General features: G+C 47.8%; 1 long non-coding RNA gene across 1 annotated transcript; it reads right to left on the reverse strand.

Annotated features, from left to right (window-relative positions):
• Positions 1-766: 766 nt before the first annotated feature.
• LOC116075302 lies at positions 767-6,435 on the reverse strand. The gene is made up of 2 exons (XR_004112517.1): positions 6,402-6,435; positions 767-1,181 (listed from the first exon to the last, which is right to left on the reverse strand). It is a non-coding gene; the product is annotated as an uncharacterized LOC116075302 (long non-coding RNA).
• Positions 6,436-6,922: the final 487 nt, after the last annotated feature.

Below are 6,922 nucleotides of genomic sequence, written 5' to 3' on the forward strand. Positions count from 1 at the left end.
AGGCAGTGTAGTGGCTATTCCTGGTTGTCAACTTGACTATATCTGAAATGAACTACAATCTAGAATTAGAAGGCTCACCTGTGGCCCTAATCTGGAGGCTGAGAGATACAAGTTTCTGACCTGAATCTTGGCATGGAGATCTTGAGGCAATAGTGGCTATGAATCCCAGAAAATTAAGACAGGAAGATCTATCTACGAGTTCAATTCTGGGATTAAAGGTGTGGTAGCACACACCTTTAATCTGGGCCACACCTTTTGCTGGAGACCTATATAAGGACATTGGAAGAAGGAAGGCTCGCTCTGCTTCGCCTGCTTGCCTTGTGGGACTGAGCAACTGCTAGATCCTTGGACTTCCACTCACAGCTGCTGCCAACCATTGTTGGGAGTTGATTGTTGGGAGTTGGACTACAGACTGTAAGTCATCAATAAATTCCTTTACTACAATAGAGACTACCATAAGTTCTGTGACTCTAGAGAACCCTGACTAATACAGGCAGCAACACCGAGGTCTAAGTCACAGGATACCCCCAACTTCTGAGCAAACACCCCAGGAGAATGGCACCATTCTGGAGTCCAGAGGGAAGAGCAGATGGTAGACCTCAGTGTGGAGAGAGAGAGGCTGAGCCTGGCCCTGCCTGTTCACACCTATCTAGAAAGAGGCCAGCCCAAGCCCCCTGAGGCCCCACTCCTGTGGATCTAGAGCCCACAAGGCAGACATTCTAGGAAGTGTCTCTGCTTCCCTGACTAATAATAATAATAGTAATAGTTATAGTAATAATACATTATTATGTATTACAGAAGGAAATGGGGAGGGACTTCCATTAAAGCCAGCTGACCTCTGTTACATGGTGGGCTTTGCCTGGGCCGTGGAATGAGAGTAATGGAGACTCGCTGTAATGATCTCTGCAGATCCCTGTGGAGGCTACAGGGCACTCTTGCCTCAATGCAGGCCAGCCAGGCTCCCTCAGAGCCCAGAGGGAGGATCCTACTCTGACTTGACGTCTCGTGCTGTGACGCCCACGCCCACGCGTTGGTGGCTCCATCCTCCAGTACAATTGCTGGAGGACTTCAAGTCCTTGCTTGGAACTTCTTCATTTCTCAGAAAATACCCAAATGAGAGAGTCTTCAAGGCCAGATGCCCCTCTTCAGCTCTGCCTTCTCTGAGGAAGTGGCACAGGAACCTGGAGGGAGGCGAGAGGGGGTGGAACGGGGGAGGGGGGGACACTGGGTTATGCGCATCACCAAAAGCAGGCGAGCTGCCGCTGCGCATTTCTCTGGCACGCCTCTCGTCTACTTTTTCGTCTTACTATTTTCAGTAAACTGGTTCTATATCTCTACAATAGCAACTTAATGTTGAACGTGGGTGAATGTTGAGGGGGGGAGCTTAAGGCAGACCTGGGGCGGGCCTTCTTTCCCTCCCTCAGAGGCAGCTGGGGTCTCGGGAGGATAGGAGTCAGCCACTCCCTGCCTCTGTTACATGGTGGACTGCAGAAACTCCTAGCTCCAAAATACACACCCTACTATCATTCCAAGACATGCCAGCTTCCTAGGAAGATCAAGTTAGGGCTAGAAGCCCCTCTTGGAAAAGTGTGTAGGGTTGAGACTCCACCAGGAATGCAGGGAAGAGGCCTGCTAGAGCATCAGGCCACCCTCACTAGAGCTGATGGGATGCAGGCAGGGCAGGGACAAAGTGAAGTTTTGGAGTTCCAGCAGACACTGAGATGGACTGCCCCTATGGTTAAAAGATTTATAATGAGTATTGACATCACTGTTCGCACAGCAGGAGCTCTGAATAGTTTGGGGGCAGAGTTATGGTTTCTTCTTAGAGGTTTCAGAGACAGGAGAGTGTATTAGTCAGCGTTCTCTAGAGTCACAGAACTTATGGTAGTCCCTATAAAGAGTTTGTTGATGACTTAGAGTCTGTAGTCCGACTCCCCAACAATGGTCCGCAGCAGCTGTGAATGGAAGTCCAAGGATCTAACAGCTGCTCAGTCCCACAAGGCAAGCAGGGGAGGAAGAGAGAGCCAATCTTCCTTCTTCCAAGGTCCTTACGTGCATTTCCAGCAGAAGGTGCAGCCCAGATTAAAGGTGTGTGCCACCCACCACACCTGGATCTGGGACTTGCTTTGTCCCAGGTGACCTTGAACTCAGAGCGATCTCCCTGTCTTAATCTGGGATTCATAGCCACTCTGGCTCAAGACCTCCATGCCAAGATCCAGGTCAGGTCAAAAACTGGTATCTCCCAGCCTCCAGATCAGGACCACAGGTGAGCCTTCCAATTCTGGATTAGAGTTCATTTCAGAGTCAAGTTGACAACCAGGAATAGCCACTACAGATTTGTTCTGTACAAATGATGGGTATCCCATAGCACACGCTCGTAGGCAGGTGCCTGAGCTGTGCAAAGCGGCGAGGGAGCATCTGGCATTTTGGGGAAGGAATGTGACTTGAGAATGTGGAGGGGAGAGGGGACCCATTTAGTTAAGGTATGTCTATCATATGGAGTGTGTCACCAATAGGTCCCAATAGCTTCAAGTCTGATAGCCTAGGACCTGTATACAGAATCAGCTATGAGAGAGAAGTGGGACACAGCTGCAGATGGGTGTGATCTGAGCAGTCTCTTGCCTGGGTTCTGATTGCTTCAGATCCCAGGGGGCCGGCCCTGGGATTTAGGGAGTGGGGGTTTCTGGCCTTGCCCTGTGTTTGGTAGGTCACTGGGACAAGGAATCCTTAAGAGGGAAGCAGTCTGTCCTGGGGATAAAGCCACATGTTCGTTCAGACTCTTCTCCCCTTCCGAGTCAGGAAGGCAAGGTTCCCCAGCTGGGAGATGATATGGGAGCCATGGACCAGGGAGGATGCCTCTCCCTCTGCCTTCTCCAGGAGCCATGCAAGCTCTGACCGATGCTCCAATACAGCCATGCAGAGATCAGGCTGCGTCTGCTCAAAGCCACTATCCAATGAATAGTCCAGTAGCTTCCAGGCTGTCTCTCCCCGAGGAGCCAATGTGCCCGTGACTGCAGAGGCAGGATGGCTATAGTTTGCTGGATACAAAGACGCTAAACCTGTTTAGCATTGCCCATGAGGTGAAACTCAAAGGGTACCCTGAGGGTGACCAGATGGCTCAGTCAGTAAGATGCTTGCTGGACGAACGCATGGATCCAAGGATCAGAGACCCAACACCCGTGTCAAAGCCAGCTGCGTCGGTGTGCACCCGGAATCTCAGTGCTGGGGAGGGTTAGTTAGCCTGTTTAACTAACATAGGTGGTAAGTAACTGGTTCAGAGACCCCCATCTCAAAAACTAAGGCAGAGATACCCGATCCCGACCTCTGGCCTTCACACGCATCCACACCTAAACACGTGTCAGCATGCACACACAGGGGCACAAAGCACAGCCTACAAACATAAATGCAGGTTGGGAGCATATAGATGCATGGCTGCATTAAATGCTTATGGGGAGGAAAGGCGCCAATATTTTTTCCACCTGGATCCCAGGAGGACCCAACCCCGTGAAGGACATGATATGTCAAAGAAGGGATAAGTAGAAAGTTTCGGACTGTTCTTGGGGCTTCAGCTCAGCCTGGCTCCCGTTGTTGGTCACAGCTTACTCCAACTGCCTCTCTCCATCTGTTCCAGTTAATTTAATTTAATTTAATTTAATTTTATAGGTGTATTGCCTGCTGGGCAGTGGTGGTACACACCTTGAACCCCAGCACTTGGGAGGCAGAGGCAGGCGGATTTCTGAGTTCCAGGCCAGCCTGGTCTACAGAGTGAGTTCCAGGACAGCCAGGGCTACACAGAGAAACCCTGTCTCAAAAAACCAAAAAAAAAAAAAAAAAAAAAAAAGGTGTTTTGCCTGCACGTATGTGCACCACATTCATGCCTTCCCCTCAGAGGACAGAAGAGGGTATTGGATCCTCTGGGGCTAGAGTTGTGGATGTTTTGTTAACAGGTCTGTAGGTTCTGGGAATCGAACCCAGGTCCTGTGGAAGAACCACAGTTCTCTTTGTTTGCTTGTTTGTTTGTTTTGGTTTTTCCAAGACAGGGTTTTTCTGTGTAGCCCTGGCTGTCCTGGAACTCACTCTGTAGTCCAGGATGGCCTCGAACTCTGCCTGCCTCTGCCTCCCAAGTGCTGGGATTAAAGGCGTGTGCCACCACTGCCCGGCCCACCGTTCTCTTAAGCACTGAGCTGCCACACCACCTCCAGTAGGATTGATCTGTGTGACAAGTTCCACAGACTGAGGCGATTGATCTCAAAAGGGGGAGGCCTCTTGGAACCAGTTGTGGAACTCTTCGTCGGAGAAAAAAATATTGAGCCGTAGTTCTCATGGCAATCTATCTGTTTTGTTTTCTCTTATTCCTTTCTTGTTTACATGTTCCTAGTAGCCTAGGCCAAGATCTTAAGCGAGAATAATGGGTAAGAAACTGGCTCTTGAGATGGGGTCACTAACATGACCTTATCTCTGGGGAAACCAACGCTTTACTTTAAAAATAATTTATAAAGTTATATAATAGCATTATGACAGATAAAAACTTTCCCAACAATAACATTTCATATGGCTACACATGTGTCATCGGAGGTGGGTTTTGGTAGATGGTTAAAAAAAAAGCCTCAATTAAAAAGAATTAAATTTATGCGTTGAAGATTTACAAAAAGTCAGGCATTAGATGTTAAATAATAATTGACTATATGGGGCTGAAGAGTTGGCTCGGTGGTTAAGAGCATTGACCATAAAGATTTATTAACCTGCTCTTGGAAGTATGCCACTAGCCTTGGACGACTGCCCCACTGAATATGTGCTTTTAGAATTGTTACATTTTGATGATTTATATTAATAATGATGTTACCTGTTCTGTTTGTGAGTCACTGAGTGAATAGTTTTCCGAGTTGTAATGCTTGGATAATTTTTGGGCTTCACTGCTCCAAATGATTTTTGTTGGTATTTGTGATTGTTTCACTGGATACAGTTTCTAAGAGTTGTAATATATATATTTTTTAATGTATAAAATTCCCTGCTTGAGAGCTGCAAAATACACTCAGATTCAAATTGCTTCTGTGTTGGTTTGTCACAGCAGAATCCTTACCCACCTAGCTTTGAGGACCCTCATTTCAGGGACCATCATACCTGACTAGGGTGGTCCGTGGCACTGAGCCATCTATCCAGCCCTCTATCCATCTGTCTGGCCACCACATCTGATCCTGTACCTGGCCTCCAAGGCTCAGCTCAACCCCACGATCCTGTGGCCATTCCCCACACAGGGAGTGCTAAGTGGCGTTTAACTAGCATGGTTCTTTGTATCTGCCTCTGCCTCCCTGTGACCACTTGAAGCTCCCTGAAGTGGGCTGCTGCTGCTTTGACCCCCTTGTGGCCATTCAGTGATCCACACATCTGGATGTAGATAGAATCTCGATGTGATGTGTAACTGGGATCTAAAGGTTAATAGTCAGGCTGGTGCTGGGCCGTGGTGGCGCATGCCTTTAGTCCCGGCACTTGGGAGGCAGAGGCAGGCAGATTTCTGAGTTTGAGGCCAGCCTGGACTACAGAGTGAGTTCCAGGAAAGCCAGGGCTACACAGAGAAACTCCATCTCAAAAAACAAAAACAAAAACAAAAACAAAACAAAACAAACAAACAAACAAACAGTCGGGCTGGCAAGATGACTCAGCCGGTAAGAGCACTGACTGCTCTTCCGAAGGTCCTGAGTTCAAATCCCAGCAACCACATGGTGGCTCACAACCACCGGTAATGATATCTCATGCCCTCTTTGTTGTGTCTGAAAGCAGCAACAGTGTACTTATTTATAAGAATAAACAAATCTTTGGGCCAGAGCAAGCAGGGACTGAGCGAGCAGAGCCGACCAGAGCCAGCGGGGCTGACCAGAATGAGCTGGGTTGAATAGAGCAAGCAGAGGTCCTAAATTGAATTCCCAACAACCACATGAAGGCTCATAACTATCTGTATAGCTACAGTGTAATCATATACATAAAATAAATCTTTGATTAAAAAAAAGGTTAATAGTCATGATCAACATTGGAATGAATCTGTTTGTCATCTGCCTTTGAAAGCAACCAGGTCGGTAACTGGGACCAGCGGGACTCAGGCACACAGGAACTCCACCAGATCAGTGGCACTGGTTCCTTCCCGTCTGTCTAGGTTGGTGCCCTGAGCAGACCTTGTGTGCAAACTCTGCAGCGAGTCCCATAATTCCCAGAGGAAGCTGTATTCCGGGGCACTCTAATTAGCCCAGGATCACAGGATCACAGAGACAGCTTGACTCTGAGGAGTTCTGACATAACTAGGATCACAGGAAGGGCAGGCCCCTGATTTAGCCAGGGCAGGTAGCACTAGAGATAGCCAGATGGCAGGGGGCAAGCATAAGAACATAGGCAACAGAAACCAAGGTTACCTGGCATCATCAGAATCCAATTCTCCCACCATAGCAAGTCCTGGACACACCATCACACTGGAAAAACAAGATTCAGATTCAAAATCATTTCTCATGATGATGATAGAAAATATTAAGAAGGACATAAATAACTCCCTTAAAGAATACAGGAGAACACAGCTAGAAGCCATTAAAAAGAGGAAACACAAAAATCCCTTAAAGAACTACAGGAAAACACAAGCAAACAGGTGAAGGAAATGAACAAAACCATCCAGGATCTAAAAATGGAAATTGAAACAATAAGGAAATCACAAAGGGAGACAATTCTGGAGATAGAAAACCTGCGAAAGAGATAAGGAGTCATAGATGCAAGCATCACCAACAGAATACAAGAGATAAAAGAGGGAATCTCAGGGGTAGAAGATACCATAGAAAACATTGACACAACAGTCAAAGAGCCAGGCAGTGGTGGCACACGCCTTTAGTCCTAGCACTTGGGAGGCAGAGGCAGGCGGATTTCTGAGTTTGAGGCCAGCCTGGTC

Source organism: Mastomys coucha, unplaced genomic scaffold, assembly GCF_008632895.1.
Source record: "Mastomys coucha isolate ucsf_1 unplaced genomic scaffold, UCSF_Mcou_1 pScaffold3, whole genome shotgun sequence".
NCBI lineage: Eukaryota > Metazoa > Chordata > Mammalia > Rodentia > Muridae > Mastomys > Mastomys coucha.